Consider the following 14,636-nt stretch of genomic DNA (forward strand, 5'->3'; position numbering starts at 1 on the left):
TGCCAAACAGAAATTTTCGAATTGCCGATTTTTCAGTAATTTCTGGAAGTAAATGCACACGTTACAGGAAAACATGCTGTTCGAAATAGTACTGGGTACAGCTGCAATTGGAACATTTTAGATTGATATATCATATTCTGGAACACCGTAACGAATAAGAAGTTGCCGTGGTTGAAGCACTGACCTCGCATTGGGGGGGAGGGGGGGCGGTGTGGGGGGGGAGTGCGTCCTCATCTTCACCTGTACAGCCATCTTGAACAGAACACGCACGATCCGGCACGCAGTGCTTCTCCATTGTGAGTTTATTCTCCGTCTCTAATGACATCACCGGCACGGAATTGTTTCTCATAAACTTCCTCTGCTCATACTGTACCATAAGAATACCTCCAATGCCTATTTTCACACAATTTGAACCAAAATCGCACTCTTACAAAGTATTCCAAGTATCTCACGGTTTTCCTACAATTTTTGTGTATTATTCTTTAATATTTCTTTTACAGATTCGAACAGGTAATTCTTCAACGATCAGTTAGCGATAACAGTTTTTTATTCTTGTTACACTATATGTAAAATATTAATATTTTATTCTACACCTAAATCTTAATCTACATATATACTGCGCAAATTAGGGTACGGTGTGTGGCGGTGGATACTCTATACCATACTAGGATTTCCTATGCTGTTCCAATCAGAAATAGACCGAGGGATAAACGACTGTCTATATGTCTCTGTATGACTCCTAATTTCTATTCTTCGTGGTCCCTACGCGAAATGTATGTCGGCGCCAGAAAAATCGTTCCACTGCCAGTTTGAAATGTCGGTTCTCTAAATTTTTTAATAGCATTCCTCGAAAAGAATATCACCTTCCCTTCATGGATTTCAGTTTGCGTTCCCGAAGCATCTCCGTAATAATTTGCATGTTGATCGAACCAACCGGTAACAAATTTAGCAGCCCCCCTCTGAATTGCTTTGATGTCTTCCTTTAATCCGACCTGGTGCAGATCCCAAACACGCGAACAGTTCTCGTGCATAGGCTGCCTTAGTGTCCTTATGCGGTATTTCTTACAGATGAACCATACTTTCCAAAAATTCTCCCAGTAAACCGAAGTTGACAAATCGCCTTCCTTACCACAGTCTTCACATGCTAATTCCATTTCATACCGCTTTGCAGTGTTACGTCCAGGTGTTTAAATTACGTGACAATGTCAAGAATAAAACTAGTAATGCTGTATTCGGACATGACAGGTTTGTTTATCCTACTCATCTCAATTAACTTACATATTTCTACATTTAGAGCGAACTGCCATTCATCATACCAACTATAAACTATATGTAAGTCATCTTTCATCCTCCTACACTAACTCATCGACGAACAAAAGCAAACTGCTGCCTGCCCTAGCCACCAAATCATTTATGTACATAGAAAATAGTAGCAGTTCTGTCACGCTGCCCTGAGGCACTCCTGACGATACCCTTGTCTCTCATAAACGCTCGCTCTCGAGGACAACAGGCTGAGTTCTATTACACAGGATGTCTTCGAGCCACTCCCATACCTGGGAACCTATTCGATGTACTCGCACCTTCGTTAAAAGTCTGCAGAGGGGCATCGCGTCAAATGTTTTTCAGAAATCTAGAAATATGGAAACCTCCTGTTGCCCTTCATCCATAGAGAAAAAAACAAGCATTATTTCGTACGATGTTTACAAAAACCATGCTGATTCGTAGATCGAAGTTTTCGATCTCAAGGATATTTATTGTACTCGAACACGGAAGATGTTCAAGGCTTCTGTGGCAAACCGATCATAAGGATATTGGTCTGTAATTTTGCGGATCCGTCCTTTTATCTCTTTTACATACAGGAGTCACCTCCGCTTTTTTCAATCGCTTGGGAGTTTGCGCTGGACGAGAGATTCGCGATAAATGCAGAATAAGAAAGGGTACGCCGTAGAGTACTCTTTGCAGAACCGAATTGGGATTCCATTCGGACCTGACGACTTATTAGTTTTCAACTCTCTCAGTTGTTTCTCTACGTCCATACGCAAGCCTACGCCCCTATCAAACAGCGGTATATTTGTTCGAGTCTCCCATGTGAACGATCTCTTAAACATGTAATTTAAAACTTTGGCTTTATGATTGCTGTCTTCTATTGCTACGCTCGACTGGTCAAGGGCTGACTGGATGGACGCCTTAGACGCGCTTAATGACTTTACATAGGACCATAATTTTTGTCAGTATCTCGGCCACATGGTTTGCTAAGATACGATGCTGGTAGCTGTTGTATGCTTCACGCATAGATCTTTTTACAGGCACACGAATCTCTACTGTCCTTTACCTGTCGTTATTTAAGTGTTCTCTTTTGAACCGAGAGTGAACTAGCGTTTGATTCCTCAGCATTTTTCGAATTTTGTTGTTAACCCACGTATGTCTTTCCATCCTTAACCCACTTATTAGGCACATGTTTCTCCGGAGCACGATTTACGACGCGTTTAAACAGTTCATAATTCCTCTACGTCCATATAAACTAAATGATGTAAGTTCATTGTCTAAGTGAGATGATAACCACTGCTTATCTGCTGTTTCTAGTAGGAACACTCTCCTAGCGTTCTTTACTTATTAATTACCTTCAGTAACTATGATCTGTATGATGACAACACGATTACTAATCCCTGTCGTAAACTGACGTCATGATAAGGTCCAGCCTGTTTGTAGCTACAAGGCCTAAAATATTTCCATTGCATTTGGGCTGCCGAACTAGTTACTCAAGACAGTTTTCGTAAAACATTTTCAAAAGTTCGGAAGACTGTACCCCCTGCAATGAATCCATGGACGTCTCAGACTATACTCGGTAGGTTAAAGTCACCTACAAATAGTTTTGCATGATTTGGGTATTTAAGCGCTACTGACCTTAGGCTTTCTTTGTATGACACTAAAACTGTCACCATTTGAACCATCAGAGTACCTCAGATCACTACATAACTTAAAAAATCTTGTTTGCACTCCACAAGCACGCTGCTACCCGAGCAGCTGCTTCCTTTGTGTAGTACACCCCTGACCTATCAAGGGAAGTCCTACAATTTCATACCCGGTAACTCAGGTCCACAAAGTTTTGTGACCATCAAAGAGTCGACGAATCGTTTGGCTGAGAGCCTCCTCTCGGCTCCAAACCGAAGGACCATGATCTACTGAGAGAATAATGCTGCAAATCACGAGCTCTGATAGCACCAGCGGCCTGCATGAACTGAGGATGGCCTCAGAACCTATACAGTAGGCGTCGTCGGTGCCAACATGAGCCACAAGTTGCTGACGACTGTACCCTGCACGTTCCATAGTCTAAGGCAAGTCTTCCTCCACATGTCAGATAGGGCCTCCCAGCAGACGTACCGGGTGCACATGGGTTTTCTTTCGAGCCCTGAACGCTGTCTTCCGAACATGTAGAATGTAGGAGCTCTTAACCACAAGAAAACCCCTGCCCGAACCCATCTGAAGAAATAGCCACATGTCAATTCATAGGGCGAAAGGGCGAGGCCAAACAATCAGTCTCCATTGGGCACCCGCTTCGAATGACGAGAACGCATTAACATCGACCATTTATCCTGCTGTGAGGGCAGGGTACACCAGGAGGTTCCTCGACAGCAGAGTATGTGGGCAAAACAAGCGACACCTGAGGTATCTCATGCGAAACAGTATGTTCTTCGCCATTACTATACCCCAAGATAGCAGTCTGAAGGCGGCTCACCGTAGCCAGAGTGCATTCAGCTGATCGCGAGATGAAAGTAATTGTTGTCTCCATAAACTAAAAGTGATACCCACTGTTGCCATACATGAAAATTTGAAAATAAAATAAACTTACTTAAACTTTGATTTTTCTTCTTAGAGTTTTGTAGTTCTTAGGGCAAGGCAGTACTGTGAGCAGTTGGAAATCAAGCAGAAGATCCTATTGCCAAATCTTGAAACGTGAAAGTAGAGGCCTCAGTCCAATATTTGAACTATAAACAAATTTAACAGGTAATCTGAACTACTTTTATATTGATAATTAGCGCGGTACGTGTTTACATTATGTGTCCAATCCAGCTGTCTTTTTTTGTCCTTGAACGTTAATAAAGTCTCTAAAATTCCTCCGACCGTCATATTGATTTTTCTGCGCGTAGATCTACATATAGATTCCCCAGGCCACTATTCAGAGCATGGCTTAGGGTACATCATGCCAGTAACGAGAGTTACTTTTTTTTCGAAGTCCGATCGATCTTGAAATTAAAGGAGAATTAAAAACCTTACCAAGTTTACCAAGTATGGTGCAGATGTGTTGTCAGTGTATACAATGTGCCTGTAAATCGCGTTACGTCGCACTTCTAAGATTCTGAGCGCAGAGTGAGCACGTAAAGATACCTAGAACAATGCAGACTCCCGCCAAGTGTGACGTTTGCTCTGTCATTCGATGTCTTGACGCTGAGGAGTTGCTTCTGAGTCCAAGGAACCCACATAATCTAACTATTAAACGTAACAGGAAAATCATTTTTCATAACAATGTTCGGCTGCACATTGCAGCTGCAATAAATACACTCCTGCAGCGTCTTTGATGGGGAAGAGTCTGATCAACCACCATGCAACCCGTACTTGGCTTCCTCTGATATTTATTTGTTTGCCCACACGAAACGCTGGCCACGACGACCACATTTTGGCACAGACAACGAGCTGCAGACAGGCGTAGAGAAAGTCACAAACGACTGCCTTCTATGCCGAAAATAATGGAAAGTCGGTACAGCGTTACCACAAATGTCTAAGTTGGAGCTGCGACTATGTAGGAAAGTACCTGAAAAATCTAGCTAAATGTTGCGAGTAAAAAGTTTTATTTTCTCTGTGGTTTGTGCAAGGGGCAATCGAAAAGTTTCCTTTTGAAGGTGATGCGGCGTATATGCAACGTAGTGAGAGACCTGTGCGGGTGTATAAGCACCATCCGGTAGGCATGTGATTAGTGTGGCACTCGCGTCTTTCCGACGTGCGTGCGGTAAACGTGGAAACGTGAAGTATAGCAATGTTACTACCAAGTTCAGTTCTTTTCTTGGCTGCCGAAGACAAACATTGCTACGAGGGTTGTTTTTTAAGTAAGGACCGTTCGCGCGTGTAGTCCCGTAGTTCGCGCGGACGCCGCAACAAGCCACCGCGCCACTTGCCGGCATCCTTCCCGTTCACACTGATGCAAGTTGCAGCTCTGTAGCTGACGTGTACGCATCTCTGTGCTACTTTATAATGTTTACGATTATTGAATCGCCCGCCGCGTGTGAGATACGGTCAGTGATACGTTTTTTGACCGCGAGAAGGCTATCAGCTGCAGAAATTCATCGTCAGTTAACAGAAGTTTATGGCTTGAATGCAATGAGCGAAGGTAAAGTGCGTCAATGGGTTAGAGAGTTTAAAAATGGCCGTCAAAACGTCCATGACGAAGAACGCTCAGACCGGCCCTCTGTGATCACTGATGATTTGGTGGCTGCAGTCGAAACAAAGATTCGTGAGGACAGAAGATTCACAATTTCCATTCTTTATTTGGAATTTCCACAAGTTTCTAGATCGCTTTTGTACAAAATTGTGTCTGAAAACCTAAACTTTAAGAAACTGTGTTCTCGGTGGGTACCCAGACTCCTCACAGAGGACCACAAAGGGAAGAGATTTGCCACTTCATTGGAGTTTTTGATTCGTTACGAGGAAGAAGGGGATGACATGTTGAGTCAAATTGTCACTAGAGATGAAACATGGGTATCCTATTTCACTCCCGAAAGCAAGCGACAATCGATGGAATGGCGACACACAACCTCACCCGTCAAGGTGAAAGCCAAACAGACGCTGTCAAACCGCAAGCTTATGGCAACTGTGTTCTGGGACCGGCGCGGTGTTTTTCTAGTGGACTTTATGCCACGAGGAACGACAATCAACTCAGATGCCTACTGTGCAACTCTACAGAAGCTCCGCAGAGCAATTCAAAACAAAAGGCGCGGCATGCTGACAAAAGGAGTTTTGCTCCTGCACGATAATGCTAGGCCTCACACCTCTCAAAAGACTCGGGATTTGATGGATTCTTTTGGCTGGGAAGTTTAGGACCATGTACCATACAACCCCGACCTTGCTCCTAGCGATTTTCACCTTTTCCGGTACCTGAAACACCATCTTGGCGGGCAGCGCTTCAATGACGACGATGAAGTGAAAGCGGCCTTGAACTCTTGGCTGTCGGAGCAGGCGGCCGAATTCTTTTAAGAGGGAATTAAAAACTTAGTTGTACGGTATGACAAGTGCTTAAATAAACAAGGCAACTATGTAGGAAAATAGGCAAAAGTGTGTAGAATCATAAAATAAAAGTTTTTTTACAAAAGTATTTGTATTTTTTTAAAAATAAAAACGGCCCTTACTTAAAAAACAACCCTCGTAGATATCCGTTGGGGAATGAAGACTGTGTATCGGGCAGAATGTCTGTCGAACAGTATTGTTGTGAAATGGTGCGCCCATTTCCGAGCTGGGTGCTGCTGCTTCATGATGACGCATGGCTGATATCGCAAACGTCGTAACGCAGCAGTTACGCCGTCTCAGGTGGGACGCACTCGAGCACTCGCCCTGTAGTCCTGATCTCTCCCCATGCGATTATCACGCCTTCGGTTCGTTGAAGAATGCCTTGAAGAACCGAGTATTCCTGTCGGATGAGGATATGTAGCAGGCAGTCAAGGACGTCTTCACGCAGGAGCATACAGTGTTTTACCAAACGGGTATCTTCAACCTGATGAGTCGGTGGGATTACTGCCTCAACGCGCATGCCGATTCTGGACTCTACAGCCATCGAACGGTAACTAATTGATCGCTCCTTATATTTCGTTACCGATCGGACTTTGGGTAAAAAGCCTGCTTATTTATTTTCTTCCATTTCCAATTTACGAACTACGCAAGGTAATAAAGATTGTGCATGTGTCTCTGTGCACGCTCATCAGCGAGAACTACGTCGGCAACGAGTCTCATTTAATGTTGCCGAGCATTTATGTTACAGTTCCGTATGGGCTACAGTGTCCTGTTATGATCCTAGAGGATTGTCTCTGAATTCGTTCGATGTCCGTTGTCACAACTGCTTGCTATTGGTTCCTAAAACTGGCACGGTAGCCTAGGAAAGGTCACGCTACCGTCTTGCATACGATTTCATTTATAGAAATCAAAGTTTTCCATTCGCCTTTCACAATGGTGATTTTACGTAAGCAGCACATTTCATATTGCTTCTTAGTATAGCTCCTAAACACTTATACTTTTGAATGTGCACAAGAACTTTATCACTAATATTGTACTCGAGTATTATCGGTTTACTGAGACCTGCCATTAATTATACCAGATGGAAAATTTGTCCAAGTCCTTCTGTAGTTCCTTACGATCGTCCAAAGGCTTGTACATAATAGCATCATCACTGTGAAATCTTCTACATACATTGAGATCATTAGAGGTTCTATTACGCTGCCGTGTGCCACATCAAAAGTTACTTTCGTTTCTATGGAACGTCCGCCACGTCATATAATTTACTGGGTGCTATTAGTCAAAAAATCACCAAGCCAATCACATATTCTGTATAATCGTATCTCAGTCAGCAGTAAACAATGTGGTACAGCATCGCAAGCAGTTCGGAAGTCTAGGCAGTCCGAATCTACCACTTCATCTGCAGTAACTGTTTGCAATATGTCGTGCAATTAATAACGCAAGCCATGTTTCACAAGAGTGGTTTCTCCTGAATTCATGCGGTTCATTGAGAGATATTTATTTTTCTCCAGGAACGTTATAATGTTTGAGCTTAGACTATGCTCTCGGATCAGAGATATGTCATCGATATTGGTCTCTAATTCTGTACACAAGATATTTTCTCCATTTTGTGAACGGGATTGTCCTCCTCTGTTTTCCATTTACACGGAATAGTCCGGTGCGTAACAGATTCTCAATAAATGTGATTTAGAAAACAAACTTGATTTCGCTACGTATTCAATATAAACTCTAATTGATTTTCATCAAGACCTGTTGCCTTTTTCGTTTTAAGCCATTTGAAGCGTTTTCGACACCGGCCCTGAAAAATTCGACGTCTCTCACCTGTGGGTGTATCAAGGAGTCAATCGTTAATACTGTGAATTCTCATGCGTGAATACATTTTTAGAATACGGAATTTAATATTTCTGCTTTATGTTTCCTGTATTTGGTTTTAACACCAGATACATCCACGAGAGACTGAGTGGAAAGTTTGGGCACATTCAGTGGCTTTAAGTATGACGACAAATTCGTTGAATATCTTTCGCCAGGATATAGCTGTGAAAATGATTGTAGGATTCTTATGGACGCAGGATCTACCGTTAACTTTTCACTTTCAGTTTCCCTGCAGTCTCTTTTGTAACGAGAGCGTAGTAGGCTCCGGTTTAGCTACATCCTCCGAATGATAGGGAAGATGATTTTCAGAGAGAAGTTTAATATATTTTCTTGTTTAATTTTTAAATGATGGTATTCAGTTTTATGTGCTGTGGTCTTTTTCTAAAATTGTAAAAATTACAATGGAAAATTAAGGTTATTCCAAATAAAACATGTTCCAACGTACAACACGGTCATGTACCTAGGAACAATATTCTGCTGAAATTTAAGAGAGCCATAATAGAGAAAATCATGACAATGTGGAGTTTAATCGGCTGTTTCTCACATTTTGTCACTGCTACTCACCAGTAAACAGTAAACTAAACTAAACTCCTCCCGAACAGGCCATGAAGGCCCAACGGTACCCACCGGCCGCCGTGTCATCCTCAGCCTACAGGCGTCATTGAATGCGGATATGGAGGGGCATGTGGTCAGTACACCGCTCTTCCGGCCGTATGTCAGTTTCCGAGACCGGAGCCGCTACTTCTCAGTCAAGTAGCTCCTCAGTGTGCCTCAGAAGGGCTGAGTGCATTCCGCTTGCCAACAGCGCTCGGCAGACCGGATGGTCACCCACCCAAGTGCTAGGCCAGCCCGGCAGCGCTTAACTTCGGTGATCTGACGGGAACCGGTGTTACCACTGTGGCAAGGCCGTTGGCAGTAATCAGTAAGTGAAATGAAATTAAGCAAAATATTATCAAAAACCAGTAATAACTTAAGTAAGTTTTCAAATTAAAGCTGTTGGAAATAGTTTATGTTAAGACAGGCACGAAAGGGCTTGGTGATGTTAAGCAGGAAAATCGAACAGGTATGCCGCAGAGAATCAATGAGTGGCACTTTAGTAAACAAAGAAACATCAAAACTGACCAATGTTGCTACAAATTTTAGTTACTTCAGCTTCTCAATGAAATGTGCCGAGTCCTTTATGTATGTGTCGGTCTTCTGCTTGAGCCGCAGATGTAGAATTGTGATTTCTATGAATAGCTGCAGAGTGTCGCCATGAGTAGCCCAGGTGTGGCCAATTTCTTCATGGAACGTTTCGAAAAACAGATGCTGGACGTGACACCTTGTAAACCTAAAGTGTGGTACAGGTATGTTGACGACAAATTCTTCATATAGAGCCATAGTAAGTAATAGATCGGTGACTTCCTTAGACATCTGAACAGTCTCCATGCCAATACAACATTTATTATGGGGATGGAAAAGGACCAACAGCTACCCTTTCTGTAAGTGCAGGTTACGAGGAGTGGTGAGAACTTGGAACACAGCGTGTATTGAAAACCGGCACACACGGACCTATACGTGCGCAAACCGTGAAACAACAACCCGAGACAGGAAAAATGAATGATTATTACGCTAATAACGCGCACAAGACGAATATGTAAGCCGCAGCACCTCGGACCTGAGATGCACCGCCTGGAAAGGTACCTGAAGGGCAATAGGTACTCGACCAGTTACAGAGGAAATGTCACGAAATCTACCTCCAGACGAATTAACATATCGGAAGAAGAAATGCCGAGTACGACCTTTCTGCCATACATTCCGAGGGTGACTGAGAGAATCGTTTATACAGGATGTTACAAAAAGGTATGGCCAAACTTTCAGGAAACATTCTTCACACACAAAGAAAGAAAAGATGTTATGTGGACATATGTCCGGAAACGCTTACTTTCCATGTTAGAGCTCATTTTATTACTTCTCTTCAAATCACATTAATCATGGAATGTAAACACACAGCAACAGAATGTAACAGCGTGACTTCAAACACTTTGTTACAGGAAATGTTCAAAATGTCGTCCGTTAGCGAGGATACATGCATCCACCCTCCGTCGCATGGAATCCCTGATGCGCTGATGCAGCCCTGGAGAATGGCGTATTATATCACAGCCGTCCACAATACGAGCACGAAGAGTCTCTACATTTGGCACCGGGGTCGCGTAGACAAGAGCTTTCCAATGCCCCCATAAATGAAAGTCAAGAGGGTTGAGGTCAGGAGAGCGTGGAGGCCATGGAATTGGTCCGCCTCTACCAATCCATCGGTCACCGAATCTGTTGTGGAGAAGCGTACGAACACTTCGACTGAAATGTGCAGGAGCTCCATCGTGCATGAACCACATGTTGTGTCGTACTTGTAAAGGCACATGTTCTAGCAGCACAGGTAGAGTATCACGTATGAAATCATGATAACGTGCTCCATTGATCGTAGGTGGAAGAACATACTGACGAAACTAAAATAAGCTCTAACATGGAAATTAAGCGTTTCCATACACATGTCCACATAACATGTTTTCTTTATTTGTGTGTGAGGAATGTTTCCTGAAAGTTTGGCCGTACTTTTTTGTAACACCCTGTATACTACTCAAACATAATTTAGAAACTGGCCAAGAAGATCAAAGACGGACTCAGGTCGGCAAGGAACAAGAGGCACCCACCTGCAATGTCGATGATACACCGTGCCCCGTGCATATGAAAAAGACTGTGCAAATGAAAAAGATCCAACAACACGAGGATCACCGAACATAAAAAGTATTGGAGTTTGGGACACGTGGATAAATTGGCCGTGGTGGAGCACGCGCTGTTTGAGACCGGCCATATAATAAAATCTGCCACATATCCACATAGAGAACAATAGCTTCAACAAGAAAGAGGAAAGCAATGAGTTGAACAGATCTTGTGTTACCCAACTGCAGCGAACATACGTTTTAGGTGACAAGGGAGATGACCTGGGAAAAAATCCCAGACGATGCCTCAACGGGTACACATAATCTGAGGTCTCGAGCTCGACTCCAATCCGCCACGAGCAATGGAGGGTGAAGCTTTGACAATATCAGCCACTCGTGCTGGCAAAATGTCTGTAAAATTATCAAACAACGGCAGATCGAAGAATCCGAGACAGGAACCAGCAGGCAGTTTGTCAATTTGTCTGCTATTTTTAACCTTATCTGTCGTATGAAGTTCATTTCAGTCACACATATCCATCTTAGTACTACAATTTCGAAAAACATCAGAGAAAACTCTTTTCAACATTTCGCGTTAGATATCCATCTTAGTACTACAATAAAAAAAAAACATCAGAGAAAACTCTTTTCAACATTTCGCGTTCTCACTTCACGAAACGTGTCTGGGTCCGACAGAACCTGTCCACTGCTGTCGTGTGTTCTCATCGTCACTATGGCTTTCAGCTGCGTCTCTATTCCTCCTGCTCTTTTGATTCCACTGGCTCTTTGCTCCAGATCATATTTTAAGTGCGACTGAAAGTTGAGTCGTGTTCATCCATTCGTTTCTGCTGTGGCACAGTGAGCTGCATTACAGGAAAGACATCTTTGAAGTGTAGTGACCACGAGGTAGAGCAGGGGAATTGTCTGACGGGAAAACATCCGCCCTCCGTGCAGTATCCACGGTTGCATATCTCGCAGGGGGCGGTGAGGCGTCACCACGCCAGCGGCCCTCGCTCTGGTCCGAGGTCTGCCTCTAGCGCTCCGCAATCAGAGGTATTGATGCCACCGCCAAGGCTGCATCCCGCCCAAGCAAAGTGTGGACCTCGCGATAAGAGCACTGTTATCTCTTACACGGTGACAATTACTGAACTACAAGAAAGAAGTTACAAAGTACGGCGTGCACACACTTTATTCAACATGTAAACGTCACTGCAGATATTCGGATTTAGGTTATAACATGTTCGATATGCCTGTCATCACTGGCAATGATGTGACGCAGCCGAATAGGGAAATTCTGTATGACCCGCTGCAGTGTCGGAACATCGATGCTGTCGATGACCTCCTGAATGGCTGTTTTCAGCTCAGCCATGGTTTTGGGGTTATTGCTGTACACTTTGTCTTTAATATAGCCCCACAAAAGCAGTCACATGTTTTCAGATCCGAAGAATATGGCGGCCAATCGAGGTCTACGCCAGTGACGTCTGGGTACCCCAGAGCCAGGATGCGGTCCCCAGCGTGCTCTTCTAGGACGGCAAACACTCGCCTGCTTCGATGGGGTCGAGCTCCGTCTAGCATGAATAAAAAATGTCGAAATGACGGTCACTTTGGGTAACTGGAATGAAATCGTTTTCCAAAACCTTGACGTACCGTTCGGTAGTCACCGCACCATCAATGAATATCGCACCGATTATTCCCTGACTGGACATTACACAACACATAGTCACCTGTTCTCTATCGCGAAATGCGGATTCTCAGTTCCCCGAATGCGCTAATTTTGCTTATTGATGAACCCATTCAAATGAAAGAGGTCTTCGGCGCTAAACCAAATCGTATTAATTCCCGTCATTCCCGGCGGCTAACGTGCAAACCGTTCAGAAGTTATGACTATTTTATTTCATATAGTTCAATAATTGTCACCCGTATGACGCTTAGGGAGGAAACATACTGAGAAATTCGTGTACTCAGTGAAAATTGAAAATGGTAACCCTTGGTATATTAATATATTAAAATTGCGATTTTTCTGTTTGGGTGCAAAATAAGAGTTCTGAGCACTTGGCGTCTGAAGTAGTGCAGTAATACCCTGTAAATAGTTCATTAAATGGAACATAGTACATAAAAATTAGGCTTTTCTGTGTCTTTCATAAACTACATAAATACGATTTTATTTCCAAGGATCAAAGGAGAACACCAAAGTCCGAAGACCGATAAAGTTCTATCGTTCGAAATGGTGTTGAAAAAATTATATTGCGAAATGAGACACTAACAGTAGATAATATTTGTTATTATAAAGGCAAAGAAATGGACGATGGTCGAAGCAGAGATAGTATTAAATTCAGGCTAAAAATAGCGAAGAATGTGTGTATCAACAAGAGAAATTTGATCTATCAAGTTAAATGTATGTGTTAGGAAGTCTTTTCAGAGGATATTTGTACGAAAGTTAAACTTCGACGATAAACAATTCACAGAGAAAGGGAACAGAAGTTGTTGAAATTTATTGCTGCAGAAGATTTCTTTCGTTTGTTCAAAATCTTAAATCTCTGAAAGTTCCTCACTGACTCCTTTGAAATTTGACGAAACGTTGCATTCGAATAAGTGTGTCTGTTAGTATACCTAGTGGAACGCCATATATATACACTACTGGCCATTGAAATTACTACACCAAGAAGAAATGCAGATGATAAACGGGTATTCATTGGACAAATATATTATACTAGAACTGACATGTGATTACATTTTCACGTAATTTAGGTGCATAGATCCTGAGAAATCAGTACCGAGAACCACCACCTCTGGCCGTAATAACGGCCTTGATACGCCTGGGCATTTGTGACAGCCTGTTTCTCGGCCACTATTGACCAGACGTTTTCAATTGGTGAGAGATCTGGAGAATGTGCTGGCCAGGGCAGCAGTCGAACATTTTCTGTATCCATAAAGGGCCGTACAGGACCTGCAACAAGCGACCGTGCATTATCCTGCTTAAATGTAGGGTTTCGCAGGGATCGAATGAAGAGTAGAGCCACGGGTCGTAACACATCTGAAATGTAACGTCCACTGTTCAAAGTGCCGTTAATGCGAAGAAGAGGTGACCGAGACGTCGCCAAACACGGATGAGACCATCATGATGCTGTAAACAGAACCTGGATTCATCCGGAAAATTGACGTTTTGCCATTCGTGCACCCAGGTTCGTCGTTGAGTACACCATCGCAGGCGCTCCTGTCTGTGATGCAGCGTCAAGGGTAACCGCAGCCATGGTCGTCGAACAGCTCGTGCAGATGGTTGTTGTCTTGCAAACGTCCCCATCTGTTGACTCAGGGATCGAGACTTGGCTGCACGATTCTTTACAGCCATGTGGATAAGATGCCTGTCATCTCGACTGCTAATGATACGAGGCCGTTGGGATGCAGCACGGCGTTCCGTATTACCCTCCTGAACCCACCGATTCCATATTCTGCTAGCAGTCATTGGATTTCGACCAACGTGAGCAGCAATGACGCGATACGATAAACCGCAATCACGATAGGATACAATCCGACCTTTATCAAAGTCGGAAACGTGATGGTATGCATTTCTTCTCCTTGCACGAGGCGTCACAACAACGTTTCACCAGGCAACGCCGGTCGGCTGCTGGTTGTGTATGAGAAATCGATTGGAAACTTTCCTCATGTCAGCACGTTGTAGGTGTCGCCCCCGGCGCCAACCTTGTGTGAATGCTCTGAAAAGCTAATCATTTGCATATCACTGCATCTTCTTTCTGTCTGTTAAATTTCGGGTCTGTAGCACGACACCTTCGTTGT

At 43.5% G+C, this 14,636-nt stretch overlaps 1 pseudogene; it reads right to left on the minus strand.

Moving 5' to 3' along the window:
* Positions 1-8,944: 8,944 nt before the first annotated feature.
* On the minus strand, positions 8,945-9,062 carry LOC126103283 (5S ribosomal RNA; annotated as a pseudogene).
* Positions 9,063-14,636: the final 5,574 nt, after the last annotated feature.

The sequence above is a fragment of the Schistocerca cancellata genome, chromosome 1 (genome assembly GCF_023864275.1).
Source record: "Schistocerca cancellata isolate TAMUIC-IGC-003103 chromosome 1, iqSchCanc2.1, whole genome shotgun sequence".
NCBI classification, from domain to species: domain Eukaryota; kingdom Metazoa; phylum Arthropoda; class Insecta; order Orthoptera; family Acrididae; genus Schistocerca; species Schistocerca cancellata.